This window comes from Saccostrea echinata, unplaced genomic scaffold (genome assembly GCF_033153115.1).
Source record: "Saccostrea echinata isolate AGI-Se365-2 ecotype Australia unplaced genomic scaffold, CSIRO_AGI_Sech_v1 ptg000053l, whole genome shotgun sequence".
In the NCBI taxonomy this organism is placed as follows: domain Eukaryota; kingdom Metazoa; phylum Mollusca; class Bivalvia; order Ostreida; family Ostreidae; genus Saccostrea; species Saccostrea echinata.
The window spans coordinates 2,142,897-2,164,454 of record NW_026889802.1 but is presented as its reverse complement, the minus strand read 5'-3'; the positions used below and the strand labels follow the sequence as shown (position 1 = coordinate 2,164,454).

The window sequence follows — 21,558 nt, the reverse complement described above, 5'->3', positions numbered from 1 at the left end:
GCCATCATTAAAAATATCTTTGTTTCCCCTAACCCAACCCTAAAATTTCAAGTTGAGTAGGTAGGTAGGTAAAAAATTTTTTTTCCTGACAGCAGTTTTGAAAATACATTCTGAAAATTGAATAATATCTGTATAAATAACAAATAACAGAAGAAACCGATTTTTAAACTGAATATCATACAAATGAAATTTAACATGTATGGTAAATTAATTCACAAATATTATTCATTTGAACTTTATTTTAAATTTAATGAAATTGAATTTTTACAGAAAGACAAGATTCGCAAATACTCAACCATCGATCACCCGAGTATATTTTTTTTAAACCTACTATCATCTTCGAGTGCTTACACAGATAAAATGTCAAGGGCCTCGCGTGGCGCAGTAATTTTAGTGTTTCGTTTTGGAGTCACGACGTTATTCAGGAGCTTATTCTAAGTCACAGGTCCCGACGTAGGGCGTGGAAACTGGTCAGTCAAATGAGACCGTAAAAAACGTAGGGCCATGCAGTGTCACAGTATACATGTAGATGTTGGCACGATAAAGATCCCTTACTGATGCTTTACATGTATGATCAATGGCCATAAGTGCCGAGAAAAAGTCTAAATTAGGAGCCCTCCACCAGGCAGGTGTTCAAATGTTGTCGACCCAGCAATTTTTTAAGGTATTTTAAAGCAAAGAAACAACCCATTTTCAAGGGCCCAACTAAAGAAAAGAAAAATACACTGAACGTCTCAGGAAGCCGTGCATAAGCCAGCTTGAAAGATTTCAACACTATTTGAAAAGAGAGTACCTGTATAAACAATATTTAATTCAACCAAACCATATCTAAAATGATTAAAGTTTCATATATCTAATGTTATAGTCACGAAGTTTACCCCATAAATAAAAGGAATGAAGAAATGACATCCGAATTATATTTATCAAGATGAAATAATTATTCAAAGATATATTTACAAATCCTATGATCCTATATACATTTAGTGAAAAATAGAATCATACATGAAGTGTTTTTTAGATCAAAACGAATGAAATGCAGTGAAATTTATTGATATGCATACACAAAGTGGGCCCCTCATCTGCTCATGAGGCAGGCCTTGTCATGCTTACTACATACGTTAATTTTAGAAGACACATTTGTAAATACCATCTTAACACTCCTTAGTCATGGTTTATCTAATTCACGAAATGTTTCAAGAGTTTAGGATTCTAATAAGTTAAAGATGTATATTAAGATTGATACATCGCCGTTGTTTTATAACACTAAATAACCCTCTGTGGCCACATGTTGTGGGCGCCAAATGGGAGTAAAACAAATGTCGCCATTCTGATAAAAAACGAATTTTGATGAAATTGTATTTTATAAAGATGATAAACAATAAAAATAAATATTTGAATAGTCTTATTAAAAAAACTTTTCAGTCGGCACAATTTAAGTGGGTCGGTCGCGCTAGGGGAAACAAACCTATTTTTATTTTGGCCTCAAGAAAAATAATATAACAGATTAATACTTACATATGTCAACATTTTGTCAACTATAATTGTCAGTAGAATATAGGGTTATGCCTTCATTAAGCCTTGCATCTTCAGTAACATCTGATAGTCATCCTATTCATGCTTTTATATATTAAATAATTATAGACAACATGGCTAAATGTTCTTCAGATTTATAAAAAAAAAAGAAATTGAGAATAAATTGGAATTGCCATTCTCATAAAGGTTATCTTTTGCCCAATCTTTTTTTTTTTTTTTTTTTTCTTTTTTTGTTTTGTGAAATTGTTGATATCATATTGTCTCTGAGCTTATAGTTTGGGCCTCAGTTTGGTTTTAATTCATATTATAGCAATGGTACTAATTTAAATTGAACATTTTTTCAAAAAATCTGTTAATTTAAAACAAAATTGCCTCCAAATGTGGGGAAAATTTATTGTGATGTGTTATTTATTGGACCAATTAAATCTTTTTCAGAATAATGATACAGTGGAAGTGAAATATGAAATTGGTACAAGCCAGATTTTCTTGAGCTTAAAGAAAAGGCTTGAATATGAAAAAGACAACCATTTATCCCCAATTGCTGTTAGAACAGAGGTAATTATTAATCATTTATATGAAAAAGGTGTTTGCTATTGGTAAATTTTGATTTTAAAACTTCACCTAAAATTGTTTATCATATACAAAATCATATTAAGATTACTTGATTTAGATGATCTATTACTGTCTGTTTTAAACTCACCAGAGGTAAAGCCTCCAATAATAGAAATTTTCATATAAACTTTTTTATGTTTTAAAGTTCTTTTCCTAAACCTATCAGCCATTTTTAATCAAACTTGCCTTAAATAAAAAAGAGGACTAATAAAAAATCCATAAAATATGCATTATAATGAACATAAAAAGGGTCAGACTTGTTTTAGAAAACTGTTAGATGTTTTACTTCCAAAGTTCTAAAATTTCAGGATTTGTCACAAGGGTTTCAATCTCAAAGGTTTTGATTTCTTGCTGTAGACTTGTGCTTTTTGACAGATACTTATGATGTAATCTAATCTAACCCTATGTATTGATCAATTAATGAGGTTGGATCCTGATATTTAAAGTCTTAAACTTTTTTTGTCAAGTATATTTTTAGTTTCTACACACATAGCTTAATTAAAAATCAAAACAAAAAATGGGGGTCAATATGCTTCTTTCGGTGCTACAATACATTTAATTTGACCTTTTTGCACTGATATTTGTGTCTTAATCAAAAATCACATCTTCGACGTTTTCCCTCCAAAGTTTTTATCCAAATAAATCATGGGACAAAATAAACTATTAGTCTATTTAAAAAAAGACGCATTCAAATTGTGACGAAGAAAAAGTTTCAAATTGCTTCGCATAATGAATTATTTGACCTTTCTGCACTCACAAAATGTGATTTTTCTGGCATTAAAAATTTAAAAAGCAAGAAAATTATTTTAAAGTCTTAAACTTTTGCTGAATTTAAGCAGATTGATCAAAGTTATCTTATATATTCAGGAAAGAAAAACAAAAGTGGGGGTCTATGATCTAAATTTTTAGATATTACTAAAAAAGTGTTAATTTTATGTTAAAATTGGCTCAATTTTTTCCTGGACTTTCAGAATATATTTACTATATTTGTCACAATATAATGAAAGAATTCATAAGAAATAATTTATTAGATATTTCAGAGCCAGCATAAAACATTTCACTGCAAAAAACAGCTCTATGTGCAACCAGCATGGAAAAATAGTAATCTAAACTTAACACTCACTGTACTGTATATATTTCAGAAGGGAAAAAATGATCATTTTCTTCTAAAAAACCTTCCGCCACAAAATATAGTTCCTGGCTTAATCCTATTTTAATGGAATTTCATCGCGGTTTTTTCATTGGATATAGTTTAATTTGCATTGTAGAATCCAGATTCAATGTTAGAACATAAAAATGATGCAGAATTTTAGAAATAAAAGTCCTGACCAAAATCTGCTCAAAAGCTCAGGATCGAACGTCCTTAAGTAGCCTTTTATTAGCTCTTCTGAGCCAAAAGCTCAAAGAGCTAATAGTATGGCCATTTGTGCGGTGTGCGTAAACTTTTTAGAATATGGGCTGGCCATAACTCAAGAACCCCTTGGCCAATTATTGTCAAATTTGTCACAGGGTATCCTTGGTCCAAGGGCTCCCGTTTATACTACAACTAGGGTTGTGACCCTTAAGGTAAGGTTTGCGACCTCCTCCAAATTTTATTTTTTTGAAATTGTACATATGTCATACATCAATTTGTTTGGGAAGAATAGCTTCATCATTTAAATGCGTGTCTACGAGAAAACCATGCAGAATGCTATGAAAGCAAGTTTTTCAAAATTTCTTGAAACTTTGCATACAAAGTGAGATCAAGGTCACTTACTTACTGCGTAAGTTTGGTGACGTCATTTGATTTGTTACCATGGATACAGGGAGAATTAGTTTATCGTCAGCCTATTTCTATACCCAGTATGGAAAAATAAGACCTTTTGTACATATTCTGTTTGTGTATAAAAAATTTCCATAATATCTTCATAACTAATGGATTTAAGGAATTAAAACCTTTGAAAAAAATATTTACAGAATTTTTTCCACATACCTTTTTGAATGTGAAGAGCTACGAGTGCAAAAAGGTCACGATAATTGTAAGAAATAAAGATATTTGAATAGTCTGCAGAAAAACAGCTATAAAATTCCAAGAAACGCTTCCATTGATTTCATATTTTTAAAAAGTGATTGTTTTTAAATATATTATTTAGTATTAATGGGATTTTGGTTGCAAATTTAAATTAATGGAGTTTTCACTCTTGTAAGTGCTGAACTGCAAGTGCAAAAAGGTCACAATAATTCTAAGGGATATTCTGTAGAAAAAACAGGCATAGAATTTTAAGAGACACTTCAGTGATTATATTTTTTATCAAGAAGTATTTGTTTTAAGATATTTAAGTAAAAATAACAGGCAATTTGGTGGCACATTTGAATTAGTTGATTTTTTCACCCTAGCAAAATTACACAATATCTGGGTAGAAAGGCATACTGGACTACTAGAGTGATTACATTTTGAACGTTAAATCATTTCAGGCACATGACCTTCAATCTTCATGACTGAAATTAGCTTATATTTATCCAGAATGTCACAAAGATGCATGATTTGAATATTTGTTTAACCAGAAGTCTTTTTCGAGACTGTAGCTCTACTGGTTTGTACTTCTAACAAAGGAAGAGATAAGTAGCAGTTGGACTTGACTTTGCAACAGAAATAAATAGAATAATGATCCTTGATTTGGTCTCTTTTCATGGAAATCTGACTAAAACTAAAGGGGGAGTAGATTTTAAAAGAATTTTACAGAAATTTCTATTTTAGTAACCATAGCAACACCGTTCATCAAAATCAAAATCCGATAAAAAAAATTATGTATCTCAGTGTACTTTACTTGTGCCAAGTAATATTGGAATCAGACCAAAACTGTAGGAGTAGCTTTTGTTGACGGACAGACAGACGACCAACCCCTTACTATCGCATAAGCTCTTCTGGTCTCTAACCAGTAGAGCTAAAAATCATGAGTTTTTGACAAGGCTTAATGTATTATAGCAATGAACTGGCTATACATGTAGCTATGGGGCTCATTTTACAGGATCCCTTAGCATGAAAATGCACATTGCAAAAACTGCAAATACATAAAATTGCAAGTTTAACAGAGAGATTGTTCAAAAGTGTGAACACATCAGTAAATAAAATCCACTTTTTCACAGTGTTGCCCAAATTTCATACAGTTCTTCATTGCAAAAGTTGTTTTTAAACATGCAAAACATTTTATAAAAATGCTGATTTTGTTTGCCCTAAAATTATACAAATGAATGAACAGAACAAAGTTTATGTCTTTTTTAATACCATAAAGTCATAAAAACACAACTAGTATTTAAATGAAATATTTGACAATGCTCAATTAAATTCCTTCAACTGCATTTGAAAAATACCAAATGTATCATGTACATGTACATGTTACTTTTACAGAGAAAATTTAAAGACAGCAACATTATAAAAAATTTTATTACTAAGATGATCTCTAATTTTAAATTGTCAAAAAAAAAAAAAAAAATTAAAAACTCATTTGAAGCTACTACACTGAAATAAAGCAAAATAATATTTGAATTAATATGACAAATAATGGCTATGCTGTTCTTAACAAGACAATTTTTATTGATATAACATTTGTATTCCTTTGTATAACTTTGATCCCCTGTTATGGCCCCCCTATTCTCTTGGGGGGGGGGGGGGGTCATGATTTGAACAAAATTTGAGTCTACATTACCTGAGGATGCTTCCATTTAAATATGACTAATTATGGCTTTGCTGTTCTTGAGAAGAAGATTTTAAAAGGCTTTTTCCTATGTATTCCTATGTAAAACTTTGATCACCCATTGTGGCCCCACCCTACCCCTGGGGGGAGGGGGGTCATGACTGGAACAAACTTGAATCTTCACTACCTGAGGATGCACCCATATAAAAATGACCAATCATGGCTTTGCTGTTCTTGAGAAGAAGATTTTTACAAATTTTTCCTATGTACATGTATTATATGCAAAACTTTGATCAACCATTCTGGCCCCACCCTACTCACGGGGGTCATGATTGGAACAAATTTGAACCTACACTACTTGAGGATGCTTCCTTTTAAATATGATCAATCATGGCTTTGCTGTTTCTGAGAAGAAGATTTTTAAAGGCTTTTTCCTATGTATTCCTAAGTAAAACTTTGATCACCCATTGTGGCCCCACCCTACCCCTGGAAGTCATGATTTGAACAAACTTGGATCTACACTACCTGAGGATGCTTCCATATAAGTTTCATATTTTCAAGCACAGTGGTTCTTGACAAGTTTTTAGGTGATGCCATCAATTTTTCACAAATTCATGATTATCTCCCCTTGGAAGAAGGTGTGACCCTTCATTTGAACAAACTTGAATTCCCTTTACCCAAGGATACTTTGTGGAAAGTTTGGTTGAAATTGGCACAGTGGTTCTTGAGAAGAAGATGAAAATGTGAAAAGTTTACAACCACGACAACGACGACGACAGACAATGGACATATTTCGATCAGAAAAGCTCACTTGAGCCTTCGGCTCAGGTAAGCTAAAAAAAAGTTTCATCCTTTTCCTTTGGAATGCCGTCGACAGCTTGAAGCATCAACTCTGTACCTTGGCATGGTGCAACAGGCCCTATTGCTAAATGTACTGACTGTAAAATATTCCTGAACAGCATTGCAAATAGTCCAATTTCTGAGATACTTGACACTTTAAGGGAGGGTAATCTCCATTTGACAGGATATGCTTTGCATGATTGAACAATTTATGCTGAGATCTTTCATCTTTTGACCAATTTATATGCACTGATGATATGAATTCAAAATCTGTAAAAGCAATGACAAATTGATGTTTGAATTAAAGTTCATAATTGATATTGCAATAATTATGATAATCAAAGAAGACATTTTAGTACAGTAAATTTTCATTTATACCCAAAAGCAAAAGAGCATGTATTTTGATGTTCTAAATGACATTGGGAATTAGGGAATAATTTCAATTTTACAACAAAGGGACCTTGGCAATGCTAGCCTGAATCACGTTTATTTCCTATTTTGTAAGAGATCCAAATCCCTTAAATGGCTAATTGAGTTTAATGCAAACCTGCACATGATCCAAATATAAAACAAGCTAATTCAGAGAATTGTGGCCCCCACTTATGGAAAAAAATGAGGATGGAAGAACTGGACCAAAAAAAAAATGCAGATGGAAAGAGAAAAAGGTCAACCTTAACCTTTCAGCTTTTGGCCTTAAAGTCAATTGGTGTCTTTTTTTATTAAAGAAATAAATTCAAGACCTCAAAGAGAACCAAAGTTATCACCAGGACATTATTTATTGCAAGATATGAATTTTTCAACTAAACCTTTTAACTTTGAAATCAAAGGGGATTTCTTTAAGTCATTGGGAATTATGATATAAAATTTAACAGAAAAAGCTCAAGGGAAACTAAAGTTATTATTTGAGTTTTTTTTGTATTGTAGGAATTTCCAACCTTGACCTTTTGACCTCAAACCAATAGGGATCTTCTCTAGGCTGTAAGGAGTTGTGATATGAAATGATATTGCAAAAGCTCAAAGGCTTTAAGAGATATTGTTCCCAAATTAAAGTGTTATAGTACATACATGTGCAGACAGAATGACCAATGGACAGACCAATAAACATTTATTGGGGGGGGGGGGGTTTGGGGGGGGGGAGGCTGTTACCTGCAGGTATTAGGTCATATGTTTTCTGTTAAGTCCATGACTTCTTCCATTTTCCTCCACTCTTTGCTCTGTAAAATAATTGAAAAAGCCATGAAGTATATATACCCTTATACATTACAGTTAATGCTAAAAAGGCTAATGCTGAAACATTTTGAATGAATCATAATTAAATAATTTTAAAGCTCAAAACTTGAACTATATGGACTGGACTTTTCAGTTTATCAGTCACATATTCAGGCATCTTCACCATTTAGACCTTACTTCACATAAACTGTTCTTTGTTATTTTACTTATCAGTAATGTGAATGAGCAGTTACATGTATATTATCATGATTATAGTAACTTGTATGTATACATTATAAAATGTTAACCACATGTACAAACTCTGGTTCATGTCATTGAACTGCATGAGAACAATGTCCACTTGGTTATATTTTTCAGTGTGGAAATGAAACATATTTGTTAATTTTATTTTTTGAGATATTAAACATTGACATTATCTTTATTATTATGTAGAACCTTAAAAATATTATATTATATTACAGTAAGTGATCACCTGTTTGGTTTGATTCAATTGTTGCCTTGTCAATAGGAACACATTTCTGCTAAAGAATAAACATTAATTTTAATATTAACTATACAATACTTAATAATCCTCATAGTTACATGAATACTTATAACCAGTTATGTACACATAAAATGAAACAGAAATCACACTTGAGATTTTATTTTTAGAACTAATTCAAAACAATATGCAATTGAAATTTTATTTCCAAACAGGATCGGATCATTTACATGTGAAATGATCAATATTATGAAACTATTGAGTGTAAAAGCCATTCATCAACATTTACTGTAGAATCCTTAATTTATGTGAGTACTAAATATACTCAAATGAGAACAAGAATTAGCAAGTGGACTGCTGCTCAAGAGTTTTCACTTTTTACATGTATTTCAGCTATAACATAATAAAAGCAGGTAATTTTGCTTCATAAGTGAAACTTGATGTATAAGTTACTGAGTAAATTTTAGAAATAATTTGATAAAACTTTTACATATAATTATAAACACACAGTGTATGTATATGTACCTTTAAGCTCTTCCTTCAGCTTTACTTCCATACTGATTTTTTAAAGTGTGTTTCTATACATCTTTTGCATATACCTGTAACAATTAGGAATCAAATTAGTTGATAGATATAAATCATTATAGATTGGACATGTAAGTTGTATAAACTTGATATCAATAGGTTTTCACAAACTATAAACACAAAGTCAGTAAATATTTCCAATTATGATATCACTTTGTGATATTATATTTACATGTATAGGGTTGTCCTTAAGACCTGTGGGACTGGGGAATTTCTTCACCTATAATGACATAATTCCCCAATTACTCTGGTATTGCCCTCTCAACCCTCACTGAGGGGAGGAACCCCCAACATGCTTTTTTTTTTTTTTTTTTATAAATCTGTTTCATTTCTTATTGACAACCCAAATATCATGTACAGTGTCTCTCTGAAAACTTTAAGGTCAGAAATTAAGTTAATTTCAATGGTTTAGCAAAATTTCTTAAGTTTTTAAACTGCATAATGTTCTTACCAGTTCCAACAGGCAAAACCTCATTCAGCTTGACCCTCTCGGTTAACGGGTTTGCATAATAGCGTCTCCCCTATCAGGTATGGGTGACAACATGTTCTTTTTTCCTTTTCCAGTGTAGACCAAGTATATTTCTGTGTTTGACACATACATGTACATGTAGGTATGTTTACAGAAATTAGACTGTCCAAGTCCCATAACAGCTGTATGGTTCAAGATGGTTAACGATAAGAAGCGTTTCACGGACAGAAATGTCTTATGTGCTGCATTTAAAATACCTTGTATATTCAACTGAATCTATTTTACAATCTTTCAACAAAGCTAGAGATCTTTTATCATAATATTGTCCTCAAATCAACACTTCATCTTTTCGTCTGCCATTAAGACATCACACTTTTAATTCCTTTAAATAAGGAGAGTTCCACTAAGGGAGATAATTTTTCTAATAGTTTCAGCCAACTTCAATCTATTTTTAAATTAGCATAATGCCATTTGCAACCAAATTCCTTTTAACTATATATTGATTTTGAAGGATTTTTGCAATTAAACTGATATTTATAATGTTTTAAGCGTTTCTTGGGTTTTTACAGCATTCTAAAGATAGTGGTATTTTAAACACATTGATTTAATCTAATTTTAGACCCCACTTTTACAGAATCAGTGTTGATAAATGAAATTAAATACAATATTTCTAGTTAGAGCACTTCCTTTAAATTTATTTAATATGTAACATTTGAATAAAAGTGCATTTTTTCCTGCAATTTTTTTCTCTTAATCTATGGGTGTTTTTCAAAATATTTTCATAAAATGTGCTAAAAATAGAATGTAGGGCTATAATAGGGATCCCCAAAGGTACCTGACAGTTTTGATACTGGGATTTATTAGAGGACACATGATGCTAATCAGAAACAATAAAATCAGTCAAAATGATCACAATGCCTTTCATAATAAAATTTGGATTTTGCATGGTTTTCTCGTAGACACGCATTTAACACCATCTTAAAAGATATTGCCCGTCCCGTTTTTTGAGTAAAAGACGCCAAATTTGAGGTATTTGACGCTTTACATGTTCAATTATTTTCAATGAAAAAAATTGATTAATTTTATATATTATCATATTAAAATAATTAAAATGGCATGAATTATATTATTTTATGCTTAATTTATCTTATTTTTTTATTTCTGTTACTGAAAATGTAAAAATTTGGGTTAAAAAAGAGGTTTTTTCAACTTTCCATAATAAAGTGAAACCGTTGCCATGGCAACGAACAAGTAAAAATCACCATTTTCTATATCTACCGATTCCACAAAAATCCAAGAAATTGTTCAATGGATAATTTTCATTACAATGGACTAAAAAAATATGTATGTCCCCAACACCGTTTCCATGGAAACAGAGGCTATATAATGGGTTTTGTACTTGAAAATCAGACCTTTTTTCATTTTAATTAAACATTGATACAATTTTCAGAAAGTGTACTCATCAAATTAAATTTTATATGAAATTGTTTTTTTGGGCAGAAAATTGACCACAATAACACTCCTTCTATGCTACTAAATAGTAAATAATCAGTTCATGTGGAAAGACTCTTGGTATACATGTCCTACATAACGCACCTTTACAAAATTATTGATGAAAAAGTCAATGGAATTATGTTTCAACACCTTTTAGAAATACCTGTATCTATAAACATGCTTGAGGTGTATACATGTACATGTAATTGTTCATCATGGTTTCTTAGCATGCTGCTGTTGGAAAACAAGTTTAAGTAAAACTTTTTGACCTTATGTTGATTTAATCATTTCAAAAGATTTCAACTACATGTATTAATTTCTAGGCATCCTTGGCTAATTTCTTTACTCATCTATGACTGGTGAGGCTTTACATGCTATCACTTGAGTGAAATGTTGCAGGCATTTTATCCAGGTAGCTGCTATCTTAACAACAGTAACAAATATCTACATATCAATCATTTTAATAGTCTGTTCATTTGTTTTCATTTGTTTGCTTACCCTCCCTTCAAGATTATTTCACTCATATTGAGACGCCGCCACTTGCCAGTGGAGGGCTGCAAATTTAGACCTGTACTCGACACTTATGGCCTTCTGAGCAGTAATTTTGCTGATATATAGAACACTATACACTATAGAAAACATAGCTAAATATATGCTTGTGCCACCTAAATAATAACGTCTGATGACCTTTCATTTTTGCTTGCCAAGGAATTTTAATATTATTGGTAGTGCCCCCACAAACTGAAAATGGGTTTCGTTGTGCCCCCCCCTCCCCCCCCCCCCCCCCCCCAAGCTGAAATTGCTTCTTATTGGCCTGATCCAGACTATACTAATGTACGTATCACTTGGTGAGGAAAAAATAAATACAAACTGTACTTTAGAAAAGCTCACCTGTATTATGTCATAATTCCAACCTGTGCCAGCTGTCTCTATAAGACCCCATCAAAGGTTACTTCAAACTTAAAAAAAATATATATAATGAAAATAATAAAATAAAAAAAAAATAAATGAAATACTTATATTTACATGTACCAACTGACCATGTATCTATTTTGAGAGAACCAAAATTTACCATGTCAGAGTAGGACAATCAACTGAGCTTAGCAATCAGTAAATCATAATCAATACTGGAACATATATAGCCAGTGCATATAAGTAAAAATAGGAAAAGTATTGAAAATGTCTTGATACTGAGTCCCAGACTTTATAGCTTTATATTTACATTCCACTTGTATTTTGCTTTAAAGTGTAAGGAAAGCTATATGGCATTCAACACACCATAACACGGACAGGGGGTCAAAAGGTTAAAATGTGCGTTTTATTTTTACGTCACAAACATTAAGCGCCATGGAAATGCAACGTCATAAGCGAAAATCAAAATTCACACTCACATTGAACAGAAGGCTGTTGCAACGGCTCTTCCATTCATTGTAACTTACCCGAAGGAATAATACAGGGTTTTTGAAATATAAATCACATTTGCAATCAAGGCAAGGAGTTAAAAAATGTAAATATAAGCATTGAATCATTATTTTTTGAAAGATATAGTCTCATAACTGCAACGGTGTGTGCCAACATATTTTCATAACGCGCTACTGCGCGTTACTCAATTACTTTGCACACACCGTTGCAGTTATGAGACTATATCTTTCAAAAAATAATGATTCAATGCTTAAAAATCCCCCTCTTCTGAACCTACTTTTAAATCCTCTTTGAGATAATTAAATTAAAGTTTATGATAAAATTCATATTAAAATCTATCTAGGGAGAAAATCCATGTGCAACATATAATCTAGTATGTTTTGACTAAGAGTTAGAACATTTATTTGTTTACTGCATTCAAGATTGATACTTTTTAAATGGATTTGGGCTTCAGATCTTTTTCAGTGAGAACTAATTTGTATTGAAAAATAATGTGTCAATCAATAATTCAAACAATTTCATAAAAAATAACTGATGAAAATGCTTTCCTGATTGTATTAAAAAAATAGAGATGGAGAGAAAGAAAGAGAGATTTTAAAAAGTTGGATGAAAACTTTTTCTGCATTGCGGGATTAAAGTCACATGCACCTTATCTGATATTCGCTGACCATGTCACAATATAAACAGATAAAAGCAGGGTTTACAGTCAGAGGAAACTCGGATTAACATGTACCCTGATCTGTTCATTCATTCCTGTTTATGTCCGTTTAGGTCATTGACAAAGTTCTGTAATCCGTAGTTGTAATACGCGATTATGAACTACAAATACTTAAAATTAGCAGTTAGATAATTACCTGTCTGATGCAACTATATCAAGCTGTCAAATACTCCATCATCCATGACTTCTCTTCCCTGTTCGGAGTGCATACTGCATACACCACTCAGAGTGTAACAGGATGCTGGATGTTTCTTTCTTTCGTTCGTGTTGTCATTTTAACACGATTAAGTGACGCGGTGAAGTGCATGATTTACAATACATCTGATTCTTTGCTCCTGCTGACTTGAATAACCGTGCAACTTGCGCAGTTCCGTATTGAAAATAAACTAGTGCTCTTTTATTGCGTCATCAATCGTGCATCACGCTAAGCATTTGTCCGCTAAATTCTTCGGAGATTCCTTTACTTCAAATTGTTAGGCCTATACGATTTTCTACTGGAAATGTCCTTTGTTTGTGTTCATCATTTCATGTCATGGTGTTTCACAGCCGAAATTCATTAGCGATTGAATGCTTCTTATCGCTGGTTTAAATTTTGCCGGTTTCAAACGCTTAAGTGATTCATAAGAGTTATCTCCCTGTAATCGCAAACCTTACCTTAAACAAGTGGAGATAATTAGGAAAATAAAAACAAAAGTACCGGTTGCTAAAAAATCTTCTTCTCAAGAACTACTGGGCAGATTATCACCAAAATTACACAAAAGGATAAGGATATGTTTTAGATTAAAATTTGCACGGTGATTCACCCTGGGGCAAAGGGTCTGGTCTCAAGTTCACTTCAAAGTTGACCAAAAATTACATTTTATTAAAATGTTGATATTTTGCTTACTATAGGGACCAGGATCATCAAATCTTGTCAGTTGATGCATCTAAGGACCTCATATCATGTTGACTCAAAAGTAGGTCACGGTGACCTTCTTTTAAAATTTTGCAGCTATTCTTTTTCAAAATGATATAGAGACAAATTTTGAACAATTTAAGGCCTATGATCATCAAACTTTGTCAGTTGATGTATCTTGGGTCCTTGGAGTATGTCAACTAAAAAGTAGGTCACCTTGACCTACTTTTTAGCTCACCTGAGCCGAAGGCTCAAGTGAGCTTTTCTGATCAAAATTTGTACGTTGTCTGTCGTCGGCGTCGTTGTTGTCGTAAACTTTTCACATTTTCATCTTCTTCTCCAGAACTACTGGGCCAATTTCAATCAAACTTGGCACAAAGTATCCTTGGGTGAAGGGGTTTCAAGTTTGTTCAAATGAAGGGCCACACCCTCCTCCAAGGGGAGATAATTACGAAATAGCAAAAAATTAATGGCATTATTGAAAAATCTTCTTCTCAAGAACCAGTGGGCCAGGAAAGATGAAACTCATGTGGAATTATTGTCAGGTAGTGTAGATTCAAGTTTGTTCAAATCATGACCCCCGGGGATAGGGTGGGGCCACAATGGACGATCAAAGTTTTACATAGGAATATATAGGAAAAATCTTCAAAAAACTTCCTCTCAAGAACAGCAAAGCTATGATTGGTCATATTTATATGAAAGCATCCTCAGGTGGTGTAGATTCAAATTTGTACAAATCATGACCCCCGGGGGTAGGGTGGGGCCACAATGGACGATCAATGTTTAACATAGGTGTACATAGGAAAAATCTTCAAAAATCATCTTCTCAAGAACAGCAAAGCTATGATTGGTCATATTTATATGGAAGCATCCTCAGGTGGTGTAGATTCAAGTTTGTACAAATCATGACCCCTGGGGGTAGGGTGGGACCACATTGGACGATCAAAGTTTTACATAGGAATATATAGGAAAAATCTTCAAAAATCTTCTTCTCAAGAACAGCAAAGCTATGATTGGTCATATTTATATGGAAGCATCCTCAGGTGGTGTAGATTCAATTTGTTCAAATCATGACCCCCAGGGGTAGGGTGGGGCCAAAATGGACGATCAATGTTTAACATAGGTGTACATAGGAAAAATCTTCAAAAATCATCTTCTCAAGAACAGCAAAGCTATGATTGGTCATATTTATATGGAAGCATCCTCAGGTGGTGTAGATTCAAGTTTGTACAAATCATGACCCCTGGGGGTAGGGTGGGACCACATTGGACGATCAAAGTTTTACATAGGAATATATAGGAAAAATCTTCAAAAATCTTCTTCTCAAGAACAGCAAAGCTATGATTGGTCATATTTATATGGAAGCATCCTCAGGTGGTGTAGATTCAAATTTGTACAAATCATGACCCCCGGGGGTAGGGTGGGGCCACAATGGACGATCAATGTTTAACATAGGTGTACATAGGAAAAATCTTCAAAAATCATCTTCTCAAGAACAGCAAAGCTATGATTGGTCATATTTATATGGAAGCATCCTCAGGTGGTGTAGATTCAAGTTTGTACAAATCATGACCCCTGGGGGTAGGGTGGGACCACATTGGACGATCAAAGTTTTACATAGGAATATATAGGAAAAATCTTCAAAAATCTTCTTCTCAAGAACAGCAAAGCTATGATTGGTCATATTTATATGGAAGCATCCTCAGGTGGTGTAGATTCAATTTGTTCAAATCATGACCCCCAGGGGTAGGGTGGGGCCAAAATGGACGATCAATGTTTAACATAGGTGTACATAGGAAAAATCTTCAAAAATCTTCTTCTCAAGAACAGCAAAGCTATGTTTGGTCATATTTATTTGGAAGCATCCTCAGGTGGTGTAGATTCAAGTTTGTACAAATCATGACCCCCGGGGGTAGGGTGGGGCCACAATGGACGATCAAAGTTTTACATAGGGATATATAGGAAAAATCTTCAAAAATCTTCTTCTCAAGAACAGCAAAGCTATGATTGGTCATATTTATATGGAAGCATCCTCAGGTGGTGTAGATTCAAGTTTGTTCAAATCATGACCCCCAGGGGTAGGGTGGGGCCAAAATGGACGATCAATGTTTAACATAGGTGTACATAGGAAAAATCTTCAAAAATCATCTTCTCAAGAACAGCAAAGCTATGATTGGTCATATTTATTTGGAAGCATCTATATTTATACGGAAGCATCCTCAGATAGTGCAGATTCAAGTTTGTTCAAATCATAACCCCCCCACCCCCAATTCCCTTTTTAGGGGTAGGTGGGACCACTTATGCATTTAAGCTTTTCAATACTAAACTGATTTTTCCTTTTTTCCTAGCCATAGTGCTCAGGTGAGCGATGTGGCCCTTGGGCCTCTTGTTAAATTTAATGGCTAATCTTTTCCAAAACAGTTAAGGTCATTTATTTGAATACTGAGAGGTTTAGAATCATTAAATCTTGTAAGATGATGCATCTTGGGGCCATAAAACATATTTATTAAAAAGTAGTCACAGTGACCTACTTTTTGAACTTTGCAGGCATTCGATTTCAGAGCGTTTTAGAGGCATAATTTGGACATTTTGAGGCCTATGATCATAAAGCTTTGTCAGTTGATGCATCTTGGGTCTTCAGAGTAGGTCGACTGAAAAGTAGGTCACTGTTACCTACTTTTGAAAATTTATGGCTTTAATTAAATATTTCAGGTACAAATCGGCTTAGAATCATCAAACTTTGTCAGTTGATGCATCTTGGATCCTCGGAGTACAACTGAAAAGTAGGTCACCGTGACCTACTTTTGAAAATTTATGGCTTTAATAAATTAAATATTTCAGGTACTAATTGGCTTATAATCATCAAACTTTGTCAGTTTATATATCTTGGGTCCTTGGAGTATGACAACTGAAAAATAGATCACCGTGACTGTATTTAATATTTTTTGGGGTACTATTTGGCTTGGAATCATTAAAATTTGTCAGTTGATGCATCTTGGGTCCTCGGAGTAGGTCAACTGAAAAGTAGGTCACCGTGACCTACTTTTGAAAATTTATGGCTTTAATAAATTAAATATTTCAGGTACTAATTGGCTTATAATCATCAAACTTTGTCAGTTTATATATCTTGGGTCCTTGGAAAAAAAGATCACCGTGACTGTATTTAATATTTTTTTGGGTACTAATTGGCTTAGAATCATCAAACTTTGTTAGTTGATGCTTCTTGGGTCTTCAGAGTAAGTCGACTGAAAAGTAGGTCACCATGACCTACTTCTGAAAATTTATGGCTTTAATTAAATATTTCAGGTACAAATCGGCTTAGAATCATCAAACTTTGTCAGTTGATGCATCTTGGATCCTCGGAGTACAACTGAAAAGTAGGTCACCGTGACCTACTTTTGAAAATTTATGGCTTTAATAAATTAAATATTTCAGGTACTAATTGGCTTATAATCATCAAACTTTGTCAGTTTATGTATCTTGGGTCCTTGGAGTATGACAACTGAAAAATAGATCACCGTGACTGTATTTAATATTTTTTGGGGTACTATTTGGCTTGGAATCATCAAAATTTGTCAGTTGATGCATCTTGGGTCCTCGGAGTAGGTCAACTGAAAAGTAGGTCACCGTGACCTACTTTTGAAAATTTATGGCTTTAATAAATTAAATATTTCAGGTACTAATTGGCTTATAATCATCAAACTTTGTCAGTTTATATATCTTGGGTCCTTGGAAAAAAAGATCACCGTGACTGTATTTAATATTTTTTTGGGTACTAATTGGCTTAGAATCATCAAACTTTGTTAGTTGATGCTTCTTGGGTCTTCAGAGTAAGTCGACTGAAAAGTAGGTCACCATGACCTACTTCTGAAAATTTATGGCTTTAATTAAATATTTCAGGTACTACTTGGCTTAGAATCATCAAACTTTGTCAGTTGATGCATCTTGGGTCCGCAGAGTTAGTCGAGTGAAAAGGAGGTCACTGTGACTTTTTTTTTTGAAATGTTATGGCTTTATTTAAATATACCAGGTATTTATTGGCTTAGAATCATCAAACTTTGTCAGTTGATGCATCTTGGGTCCTCAAAGTATGTCATCTGAAAAGTAGGTCACTGTGACCTACTTTTTAAATTTTATGGTTATAATTTTAAAAATATTTTAGGTATTAATTGGCTTAGAATCATCAAATTTAGTTGATGCATCCTCAGAGAATGACAAGTAATAAGTCAAGGTCACCATGACCAACTCTCAGGTACTAATTGTCTTAGAATCATCTTGGGTTCTCAGAGTGTTTGATCTAAAATGTAGGTCATGATGACCTACCTTTGGAATTTCAAGTGTTTATCTAAATATACAGGATACTTAGAGGCTTCAAACAGAAGTGATAGGTTGTACAGTTTATCAGAAGAGTGATTCAAGGCCCTTGGGCCTCTTGTTCACTATGAGTTTCATTTTGCAGAAAATTGTTAATTATGAACACAGTGAAAATAAAACCATCTTGTTAATTTCCCATTCAACAGAATAATAGGAAAAATCTCAGATTAGCAGGATTTACATTTATTCATGTCTATGTTCTGGTGTACATGTACCACATTTCTGCAAATTACGTCATTCAGAACGAAGTCTTTCTCGCAGATGGCTGAGGCTTTGTTGCTGGAACTTTCCATAAAAGATGATTACCAGCTGTATATATGTGGAAAAAATTTTCAGTTTCAACATGGCTACCGTTGCCTTGGAAACATACAAAAAGTGAAGAATTTTGTCCAGAAGTGTTCTCACTGATATCTAAGACAATGGTAATAAATCTTCATAGAAATGATAACAAGTAATTGTAGTTTTGCAAATCGCATTTAAAATTTTCAAACCACCCACAATTGCCATGGAAACAGAAGAAAAGTAAAAATTGCTAAAATTTGATTTTCTGACAAACTCCTCAGACAATTATTTTGAAACTTGTACGGATTGTTCCTTACATTTTGTCAAAGTAATTTCTATTTTAAAAATTCAAATCTTTTGCAAACAGTTACCATAGGAATGAAATAAACAGAAAAAAAGGTGAATATACACACAGATGTTTTCCGAGGTGGCTTGGACAATCGTGATGAAAATTTGCAGAAATTATGATTAGACACTCTATTTGTTCAGTCAACATTCAAAAATTTCTAAATGCGCATTGTTGCCATGGAAACAGCTAGGAAAAAGGTGATTTTTTTTTAAATTTTCATTTTTCTCAGTAACTAACAAAGCAAACTTTTCAAAACTTTATTGGTTTAATCCTTTCAATGTATCAAAGTGGTATCTGCATAAAATGGAATTGATGGTCATCGGAAGGAAGCAGGGATGATTAATTGTTTTTTAATCACCCTATTTTTGTTTTGGAGCGTTCTCGTAGAAGGCTCAGAAAATCTTTATAAAACTTCACAGAAATAAAAGTCAACACCTATAGTTGTGTGGATATATTTCTAATGTGTCAATGTCTATTTTAAAAACTGAAAAAAGCATAGTTGCATTTTCTTGATATGAGTGGCCAAAAAACGTATATACGTTTATGTTTGATCTTTTTAAAGCTATAAATTATTCAGTTTCTTTGTCTTCCTAATTTCTTTTTCGTGTAATATTCCTAGAGTACATAAAGGTACATCTATGAAGCTTTTATATATATTACTAGTTTTTTGATATGATTAAGAAGAAATAAAATATCTTATCATTTCCCAAAAAACGTAGGACCAATGTTCTTAAACACTAAAAATTATTCATTTTATTTTCATGTACATGGTTTTCAGGGACTGCACTGGAGTAATACACATAATACGAAGTGTACAGAAAAAGAATTGTATATAATATATGTTTGATGGGCCCATTTTTATTTCCTTTATTTCAATTATAAAAGACCAAATCACAGTTTTCACCCCTCCCCCTTCTTTTTCTATATTTACATATATATCTTTCTCTAATTGCAAGTTTTGCTTTATGTCTTGGATTCAAAATAAAATGACCATCACCTTCATATCATAAGCAACCCTTCTTCATAAAGTTCTCAAAATGCTAAGGCTTAATAATTCTACAAAATGATGGATAATTAACATGTCTATTTTCAAGATCACTCACCCCCTCCCTTCCTCGAAATAGCGAGGTAGAAACGCAGATATAAAAATTACAACTGACAGGGAAGATCAAGAATTTCATGAATAAAATTCAGTTCCGCTGATGTGATCCAATATTTTCCCAGCATTCATTTTTGTCTATAGAATTTATAATTATTTTATTTAGAATTTTTATCTTTGAAAAGTAGTGATAATTGTCAGCAGTATTCATTACCATTTTGCATTTTCTTGTGAATGTATTACTTGCATATGAATAATTTCATTCATTCATAGTTAGAGTTATTTCAATTTAATTTTCATCTTTTTATTAATTAAAAAATCTTGGGATCCGCTCCTGCAGGTGTGTGAAAGCCTCATCACTATTGTACATTCAGCATGCCGGAAATGTTCATGATTCTGCTAAACTAAAAAAAAGTTTACACATATTTTATCATCTCATAAAAAAAAAATTAGTTCATGTCCTATGCAAAAATGCCCGAATTGAAGAGAGAAATTCAGGAACTATTTTGCGTCAGCCATGTTTTGACATGAACCTGGCATTCTCTAAATTAAGGTCTTCTGTCTTCTACAGAAGAAATTCTTGTTATTCCTGATATCAGAGAAAAATTAATAATTTTATTTTACACCAATAATATCTCTCAAAACCAATTTTCTTCTAGACAATACTTTATATAACTTGAGTGAGAAGGGGGAGGACATTTTCCTATGAATACTTACTGTCTTAAGCATTGGAAAAATCTTACAGCTTATGGTTTAGTTCGGGGTGACATACGCTATTGCTTGCAATAGCAGAATTTCTAGTTTAAATTTCGTTTTTTTCTGTAATTTTTCATAAAATCTGTTCGTAACTTTAATGAGTTGTTAGTCGCATCCTATCAAAGTGATTCCTGCAAAATAGTGGAACAGAATGGACAAAATGAACGATTAATTTAAAAAAAAGCTGCAGTTGAGTCATCAATTTTGCGATGTTTCCACACTTGGTTTTGTCCTTGAATGTTCTCGTAAAAGGCTCCAACAATATTATTAAACTTTCCACAGAAATAATATTCACTATTCATAGTTTTGCAAATCTCATTTAAAATTTTCTCCAACGTTGCCATTAGAATAGAAAAAACAATTTAAGTGCAGTTTCCTGAAACAAGTGGCCAAAAAAAACGTTGTGTAAACGTTTATGTTTCATCTTTTTAAAATTGTGATTTATTCAGTTTCTTTGTCTTCCTAATTTCTTTTTCCGTAATTATAATCCTAAGGTACAAAAGGCCCATCTATGAAGCTTTTATATATTACCAATTTATTGATTTGATTAAGAAGAAATTAAATATCTTAGCATTTTCCAAAAAACGTAGGACCAACATTTCCTTAAACACTACAAACTATTCATTTTATTTTCATTTATGTAGTTTATGGGGACTCTACTGGAGTAATACACATAGTTTGAAGTGCAGAGGTATGACTTCTCTGGTGACAGAGAAGACACAGAAAACCTTCATATTGTCATAGC

At 32.8% G+C, this 21,558-nt stretch overlaps 1 long non-coding RNA gene across 1 annotated transcript; it reads right to left on the bottom strand.

The window, feature by feature from the left end:
* Positions 1-5,478: 5,478 nt before the first annotated feature.
* LOC133204446 (uncharacterized) lies at positions 5,479-9,952 on the bottom strand. The gene is made up of 5 exons (XR_009723577.1): positions 9,407-9,952; positions 8,896-8,969; positions 8,362-8,410; positions 7,806-7,873; positions 5,479-6,929 (listed from the first exon to the last, which is right to left on the bottom strand). It is a non-coding gene; the product is annotated as an uncharacterized LOC133204446 (long non-coding RNA).
* Between the last annotated feature and the right edge of the window lie 11,606 nt (positions 9,953-21,558).